General features: G+C 35.5%; 1 pseudogene; it reads left to right on the top strand.

Moving 5' to 3' along the window:
* Positions 1-1,098: 1,098 nt before the first annotated feature.
* On the top strand, positions 1,099-3,119 carry LOC143576026 (internal alternative NAD(P)H-ubiquinone oxidoreductase A1, mitochondrial-like; annotated as a pseudogene).
* Positions 3,120-9,492: the final 6,373 nt, after the last annotated feature.

The raw sequence follows: 9,492 nt of genomic DNA, 5'->3' as shown, positions 1-9,492 counted from the left end.
ATCTCAGATAGCGGAGTACCCATATATGTCATGGAATGTACGCACACGTGTACCAGTCCGTTATCTAAGATAACGAATTAACTAAAACCACTTAAATTTTAGTCAACCAACCAATACCACTTTTTTTTATTTGATATACAAAAGTAGGTTCTTAGTTACATTGTTTGTATATATTTGATTAACCCAAACCCATCTGGGTTTATTCAATTATCCTGTTTTAAACTATAGAATTTGATTTAGTTCAAGATTCTTTAATATAGATAAAGTTTGAGTCTATGGTCAATTTAATCTATAAAAGCAGGTTTTTAGTTAAATTGTTTGCTTATAAACTATAGATTTTGATGTATGATCATGAGGTATGTTATTGTATTTTCAGTTCGAGATTCTTTAATGCTGAAAAAGTTTAAATCTTTGATCTATCTAATACACAAAAACAGGTTTTTCAGTTATCCTGTAATAATTCAGGGATTTAGATATATGGTCAATTGTTTGACTGGCATTTCAGTTCAAGATTCCTTAATATAGAAAAAGTTTGAATCTTTGATTAACTGAATCTACAAAAACAGGTTTTTAGTTAAATTGTTTGTTTAATCTTAAATCCCACTCTGGGCTTGTTCAATAAACTATAGCTTTTGATTTGTGAATTGTGATCATGAGATACGTTAATGTATTTCAGTTTAACATTCTTTAATGTTGAAAAAGTTTTTAAATCTTTGATCAATTTAAACTTACAAAAATATGTCTTTAGTTACATTGTTTGCTTAATCTTGAATATCCCATCTGGGCTTGTTCAATTATCCTGTAATAAACTATCGATTTTGATTTATGATAATGAGGTATGTCAGTTCAAGATTCTTTAATGCTGAAAAAGATTGAATCTTCGATATATTTATTCTACAAAAATAGGTTTTTAGTTACATTGTTTGTTATTCTTGAATAATCTCATCCGGCTTGCTTAATTATCATGTAATAAACTATTGATTTCGATTTAGGTTCAATTGTTTGACTGGTATTTAAGTTCAAGATTCTTTAAAATATAGAAAAAGTTTGAATCTTTAATGCACAAACAGGTTTTTAGTGGCTAATTGCTTAATTACAATGCCTAATGCCATTAGTCACAAACAAATTGTAAAATATTAGGTGCATTGCCAAACAATAACAGAAGGAGTACAAACACTAGAACCATGGGATTTCAAGATTGCATATGACAAATTAATTATTGCTTCTGGGCCGAAGCTTCGACTTTTGGAATTAACGGCGTGAAAGAACACGCAATTTTCCTTCGTGAGGTGTACCATGCTCAAGAAATCCGAAGAAAACTGCTTCTCAACTTGATGCTCTCTGATGTGCCCGGTATGTTAGTTTCATAAATTAAATAATATTTTCTTTTGGTTTAATTTTACATATTTATGGTGTCGTCACAGGCGTTACTGATGAAGAAAAACGTAGACTTTTGCATTGTGTTGTTGTTGGAGGCGGGCCTACTGGAGTTGAGTTCAGTGGTGAACTTAGTGATTTTATCATGAAAGATGTTCGTCAAAGATATTCTCATGTAAAAGATTACATTCATGTTACTTTGATTGAGGTGAGGTTTGTGTGTTTGGACTTTGGAGATTATTCTTTTACGGGTCAAAATGAAAATGGTTTTTTAGAAAATAATTTTCTGAACATAATTATGGATTTTTGCAGGCTAATGATATCTTATCTTCGTTTGATGACCGCTTACGCGTATATGCTACTAATCAGTTGACCAAGGTAAATATTTATCTTTAAAAGAACTAATAATAGTTACTTAAAAAGCTACAGTCTTTATGATGGATGCAATACAAAGATAACTAGTTATTGTAATTTTGTTTATTAAAAGTTTGAATCTTTGTCTTACATTTAATGTATTCTTGTAGTCTGGAGTTCGTTTAGTTCGTGGAACCGTGAAGGATGTTCAACCTCAAAAGATAATTCTAAGTGACGGGACTGAGGTTCCATACGGTTTATTGGTCTGGTCTACTGGTGTGGGTCCCTCGACTTTCGTTAGAAATATAGATCTCCCAAAGGCTCCAGGTGGAAGGTAATAAGCGGTTATCTCAAACATGTCAAATGAGTCGAATGACTTATATGGTTAAAAAAGGAACCAGTCAAGTGATCCAAAATGTAGGTTTCAATGCATGCAACTTGTATACATCATTTTAAATTGTTTTATTTAAAGGTTTAGAACTTTAGAATTTAGATTATTATCATAGTAATAGTGTTTCTCTAAGAGACAGGCTATACGAACACCACTGGCATATCATGCGGAACGTATAACCGTTACCACATATCATATGACCCGTATGATATGTGAAAAATGTTGTATGCACCCTTCTGAAATAAAAAAAAGGTATTATACGAGCTCGTTTCAAGGTGGTCTGTAAAAGTTATACAATCCGTATAACCTTTTGCGACCCGTATAACTTTACCAAACTTATGTGACAGGGGTGTATGTATATCATCACCATTTTTCTAGTTATATTATATATTTAATATTTAAATACATTAGGTACTTATTGAAAATTTTTATTAATAGAAAATGGACAACACATGTTTCATGTTACTCATATTGTGACCTTTTTGATGATACATTGATTATTTATCAAAACGTGAATATTTTGTGTAGGATTGGGATTGATGAATGGTTAAGGGTACCATCCGCACCCGACGTTTTCGCAATCGGGGATTGCAGCGGGTACCTTGAGAGCACAGGGAAATCAACCCTTCCGGCTTTGGCCCAAGTAAGTGGGCCTGGCCCAACCCGTGTGACATGTTACATGCTATTCTTTTTTTATCTGAAGTCACGCGGGTTGCATATATGTTTCAGGTGGCGGAGAGAGAGGGGAAGTACCTAGCCGAACTTCTAAACAAGATCGGTAAAGCTGGTGGTGGATACGCCAACAGTAGCTGTGATGTGGAACTCGGGGACCCGTTTGTTTATAAGCATTTAGGAAGTATGGCAACAGTTGGTAGTTATAAGGCTCTTGTAGATCTCAGGCAAAGCAAGGTAAAAAAACTCCTTTTTTTTACAAAGAATGGGTCAAACTAGTCAACTGGTCAAACAAGTCAAACGGGTCAACCCAACCTGTTTCGATAAGTACAGAATTAACCGAACCCAATAAAAACTACTATTTTGTTATATTTTGTCGTGAAAAAACAAATTTCGGTTTTACGAGTAATCAAAACCGAAAAATCCAGACCACATGTATGGATTTTCATTTTTTTATTTTGCATGTTATCATTTATAAGAATTCAGAAAGAAAAAAAGAAATTATTTTTTATAAGAGAAGAATCAAAAGGCAAGCGTTGAAGAGAGAATTCGATATGTTGATATATTGACTAAATAATCGTTTGATTCGTTAATCAATCGATACTGCGATCTCGTGAATGAAATGAAAGATGTTGGGATTGAGAAAAGTGAGTTAGACTACATTGACAGGTTGGCATATACGCTCGTTGAGACATCACCTGAAGTTTGAGTACACTCGTTATAGCAATTCAATCAACCCTAACACATGCAATTTTTCTCAGTTCATTGAGAAGATAAAGAAACATGTATCGTTTTTAAATTTTGAAGAATCGTCATTATCTGAAATTGAAAACACTCCCAAATTCGATGATGATGGTGATTCAGAATATGATCAAGATTTGGTTATAGAATTATTGTTGGATTTCAAAGTTCAAAACAAAGTCGAGGAAGGTAAATCTTCTGAAAATGTGAGGAGTACAAAAGGTTAAAAAAATCACATTGATTCGTTACTGAATGAGCTTAATCGTGTAAGGGAAGCTTATGTTCAACTTCAATAAAAATAAAAAGTGAAAAGGCACTTTTGATGAAGGTTGATAAAATTGAGAAAACAATAAATAAATTCATTGACGAGAATGTTGCGCTTAAACAGGAATTACAAACTGTTAAGCTTGAGCAAATTAATAAGGTTGCATTTGTTCATGGTACGGCATCTGAGAGCAAGAAAGAAATCAAATACCAAAATCAACTCAATAAGGATTTCTTTGTTCAAAAAGACAAACGTAACGAACTACAAAATCTTCTTGGTACAAGAATAGTTCTAAGTTTGTTTACATTCCAAAATCAAATGCGGGCAACCAAGATGTTCTGAAAACAGAAAAACAAAATTTTCAAAATTCAAAATCTTAAAATACGAGCTCAAATGTCCAATCAGATATTCCAAAGGGTCATCCGAAACAAACATTCAGAAGAAAAGATGACACCGTTAAAAATGTTTCGAGAAAGCCAAACGTTGAGGTTGTTGATTTGAAAGATTGTAATGAAAAGAAGCTTGAAAAGTTGAAATTTTACGTGAAAAGATCTACTTCAAAGTTGTATCACGGATCATTAAGACAAAGGACTCATCCGATCAAGATGATGTTGAAAAAGATATATCCGTTAAATCCAAAAGGTCAAAAACGTCAACAATTATACATGTCGATTCAGAAAGCCTAAAGGGAGTGTGTTAGACTATCAGGACGATAGGGGGAGATGACTTGAAGATCGAGTTTGTTAATCTAAGCAATATCTGAAGAGGAGTCTGTTGGATCATAAAACGTCTACTGCTTTGACACCAAGACCAATCAATATCCAAGGGGGAGTCTGTTAGAGCATTTTAATCTATCGCTAGGTCTTGGATTGGTTAAACGAGCTAATATTGTTAGATATGTTGTACGGAACGTATAAGTTATACGGGCGTATATGCTCATACGCCACACCAACTTATACGGTCTATAGTGTTTTAGTATAAATAGGAGCTTATATGTCATATTTTAGAATCCTTCATAATCATTTGTAATTCTTAGAGGGAGAAACAATCATAGAGAATCATATCTTGTAATCTTGAGAGTTTTCATGTCATATCAATAATAGAGAATCTTTGTGAATTGCATGTGTTTATCCCTTTGATTAGTGATTTCGCCATTAATCATCGTAGAGTAAACATAACGTGATTACGATCCGTAAAACGACCTAGACAATAACTTTGTTCGTGGCACCGTTGATTGTACACTCTTCACTAAGAAAGTGGATGGTCATTTACTGATAGTCCATGCCTATGTGGATGATATCATTTTTGGGTCTATGAATGATGTTATGTGCACAGATTTTGAGGAGGTTATGAAGTCGAAATTCGAAATGAGCGCTATGGGAGAGTTAAATTTTTCCTAGGATTGCAAGCAGAACTAGAGTCTGATGGGATATTTATTCACCAGACAAAATATGTCATTGATATCCTTGAAAAGTTCAACATGGCTGACTCATCTCCGAGTAGCACTCGTATTCCGGTTAATCATGGAATTGGTCCTGATCCCATCGGGGAGAAGGTCGATGAAACACTCTACCATTCTATGATTTGTTCCCTCATGTACCTTACTGCTTCTAGGCCAGACATCATGTATCCGACTTGTCTTTGTGCCCGATATCAATCCAGTCCAAGGGTCTCTCACCTAACGTTGGTGAAGTGGATACTTCGGTATCTTAAGCGGAATCTAGGGGTCGGTCTTTGGTATCCTCGAGACAATGTATTTGAGCTGAAAGCACTTTCTGATTCTGACTATGGTAGCTGCAAGCTGAACGCCAAATCTACCACGTCGGCTATCAATTCTTTGGTAGTAGGCTGGTGACATCGCAGTGTAACAAGCAAACGACTGTGTCGTTATCCACCCGTGAAGCTGAATATTAGCTGCTTCTAGCTGCCGTTCTCAGGTTTTGTGGATTACAACAACAAATGCGCGACTACGGTTTGAATTTTCTTGCTACTCATATTTTTGTAGATAATATTGCCGCCATATCCATAACTAAAAACCCGGTAAGTAGGGGTGTCCAAAATACCCGAACCCGATTAACCCGACCCGACCCGACCCTAACCCGAATATGCTAATTAGGTTCGGGTTAAATAGGGTCAAAAAGTATTATTCGGGTTGACCCGAATAACCCGAATTGTTAATAGAGTCGGGTTTCGGGTTCATTTTTTATAAAAATTAGGGTTTCGGGTTAACCGAATAACCGATTAGTGATGATACTTTACTTCAAATACAACAACGAAAATGTGAAATAAGCACTAAAAAGTCAATACTGAAAGTTTTATAGAGGAGTTAATTATTTTGCGTGTTCACACTGGAAATTCTTTTATAATAAACACTACGAACATGAAAAATGTTTCACTCATTCATCTATGTTCTTGAACACTCATTTATGATCGTTCGTTTAAGTTTGTTTACGTTCTGTCACACCCTCAAAATCAACTAACGGAGTTTCACCATCAGAGTGTGTCAACTAACAGGATCGGAATCATTAGTTATATCAAACACCACAGTTAAAGTTTTAAAGATAACCAAGACATCAAGTTTTAAGTAAAAATGCGAAAGCGTAAACTGTAAAGCAAATAGTTGCGCCACACAGGACGACTTAAAAACACAGTTATCATGATAAAATTTACAAGAAGTTTAAAACAATAGAGTTCAGTGAATGCATGTCCTATTCCGCTCGTTCGCCTCGACTATCTGAGAAAAACATACCAAAAGTGTCAACACAGGGTTGGTGAGTTCATAGGTTTACGTAAATTAAGCGTTGCGTTTTAGTGTTACCAGATAGTGTTATTTCAATTATATATCAATAGGTAGCTAACCTATCAAGCATGTATTACTAAGTGTTCGACACCGAAGCTGACTGTTTATACGATTGCCTTTCCACCATGCCAACCACGACCTTGGTAATGTGTTAGCCAAAATTACACCCACTCGACCTACAGTCGAGTTTAGAGTTGGGTGGGGTTTTTCAAACCCAGTAGTACTACTCAAAGGTGACTCGCTATTATCAAATATTAACCGATTCGATTGTTTAGAAGGACTTAGTTGGTTTGTTTGCCACTTAGCCTTAAAAGTGATATATAAATAGTAAAAAAATCTAAAGTGTTGGAGTATGTTATCTCCCTCTAATAAAAACATTAAAGAGTAAAAGGGGCCGTGAAACTCACTGTTTGCGAAGTTATCAAACAAATCCGAGAAAAAGCGTGCATCACAGAAATCCTCACTAGTGCTATAAAAACAAAATGATATTTCTAAGTGTTTTAACTACGAATGAGTGTCTAGACTCGACACATAAAAATTATGCATGAGATGTGTTCGTGTTACGTTTGTGAAACAAGTGCGACACGACAAACACGGTGGTGATAAGTTACATGTGTGAACAAGTATAGTGTTAAGTATTACTACGGCACATAATTAGTAAAATATCTACCACAAGGGCAAATATGTCAAACACATAGCAAACATCGGGCAAATAATCACTTTTCATGTTAAATCAAAGAATTCAGCAGCTAAGTTATCGAGATAGATGTTAACACGTCAAAATTACTCTATTTCACTAACCATACATGTAGATAACATCACCAATACTTCATCATAGAAGCACACGTGAGTTAGGTTTCTAAAAATATTTTTATTATATTTTTATTACATACGGTTTTCTCACAAGGATTAAAACAACACAGTAAGCACAAAGCAGTCATTATCATGCGCAACAAAATGTTCTTTACTATTACCGTTACATGGTTAATCCAATTAATTCAAGACCAATTGGGTTAGATTACACACTCAAATAATTAACTTCCAGAAGTGGAATCAACTCAATTGGTCTTTTCGTTTGTGAGATATACTATGTACAAAATAGCCTACAAGAAGGCTTCCCGAATCAGACCTGCGCAACAGATTTGTAAATTAATAAAATCTAATTTCCGCACGTCCAAAAATTACAAACTCAGACTCTTTAGAAACTAGACTCGACCTACTACATAATAGAATCAATAATCACTTCGAAATACATAATTAACATCAAGTTACAGTCATTTTAACATGCAATTATGATTCTGTCCAACATTAGTTTTCACCAAAAACTCAACAAACTATGAACCAAAAATCATGCATACAATCATCAATAATCAATATGTTTAGCCTTTAGGGTTTATGATCATCATGTTTAATAATGCAAACACATCAATGGAATGGATTAAGGGAGTGTTTAGTTACCTAGTTAATACTTTAACCCTTCAATCAAGCTTGTAGATGTAGTGTATGTGTGTGTGTGTTGTTTGTTCGGCCGATCCAAGGGGAGGGGGTTGCCGATCACAAAAGGGAGAGAGGGAGAGGAGAGGGTTAGGGTTTTGTGTTAATAGTATGTTTAAATATTATTACTTATAATACATGTTACACTTTGCACCCTCCACTCCTAATTTGTTTTATTCTAGCACAACTAGTTTATTTTCTCCATGAAATAATGTTACACAATGCAAGCACATAGTCATCTATAAACATAACACGTATTTATACCAACCACTTGTTTATATTATTTATTGTTTGTTCACCAACGGTTTGAGTTGACTTGTGTGTGTTTTAGTGAAACTCCAAAAGACTACTTGTGTAATGATTGTAATGTGTCATTTAAACTCTAATTGAATGCAATGAGAAATGCGTTAACTGGAATGACCTATTTCGTGTGATCTTGAGTTTGAATTAACAGAGTTCGGATTAACAGAGTTAACCTGAAATTGACGAGTGTCACATCATTCCCATGTTGAAAGAATTTTCGTCCCGAAAATTTGTTTCATTTCGCGATGGCTGCTTGAAAAGGAAAAAATTTTCAGTTTATCACATCATCCCCCTATAGAAAGAAATTTCGTTCCCGAAATTTAATTGATACCCGGTGATTTCTAATGGTTTTTCGGTTTTCGCGGTTTTCGGTGTTTGGCCTACCCTTCAAAATGGTGAGGATACTTTTTCATCATTTGATCCTCGCGTTCCCACGTGTACTCTGGTCCACGTCTTGAGTTGCAACAAACTTTAACAATGGGAATCTTGCTGTGTTTGAGTGTTTTGGTCTCCCAATCCAAGACTTCAACTGGTTCTTCGACGAAGCGTAACTGTTCATCAACTTGCAACTTGCCCAAAGGAACTGCTAGTGTTTTTCGGAAAGACATTTCTTCAAGTTGGATACATGAAAAACATTGTGCACGCCACTGAGTTCTGCTGGTAATTCCAATCGGTACGCTAAAGGGCCGGCACGTTCAGTTATCCGGTATGGGCCAACGTATTGTGGATTGAGTTTGTTTCTCTTTCCAAAGCGAACTACACCTTTCCAAGGTGAGACTTTCAGCAAAACCTTGTCATCCACTTGGAATCCCATAGGTTTTCGGCGCTTGTCGGCAAAACTCTTTTGCCGATCCCGCGCTGCTGCCATGCGATTCTGGATTTGGACAATCTTTTCTAAGGTTTCAAGCACTAATTCTGGGCCAGTAATTTGGCTAACACCCACTTCTGCCCAGCAAAGAGGCGATCGACACTTTCGTCCGTACAACGCTTCAAACGCCGCTGCTTTAATACTAGCATGGTAGCTGTTGTTATACGAAAACTCTGCCAAGGGCAAGTGGGGTTCCCAACTCTTTCCGAAATCCAATACGCATGCAC

The sequence above is a fragment of the Bidens hawaiensis genome, unplaced genomic scaffold (genome assembly GCF_021521415.1).
Source record: "Bidens hawaiensis isolate Kalapana, Puna unplaced genomic scaffold, B.hawaiensis_p1.1 tig00027837_1, whole genome shotgun sequence".
In the NCBI taxonomy this organism is placed as follows: Eukaryota; Viridiplantae; Streptophyta; class Magnoliopsida; order Asterales; family Asteraceae; genus Bidens; species Bidens hawaiensis.
This window is presented reverse-complemented; position numbering and strand designations above follow the sequence as displayed.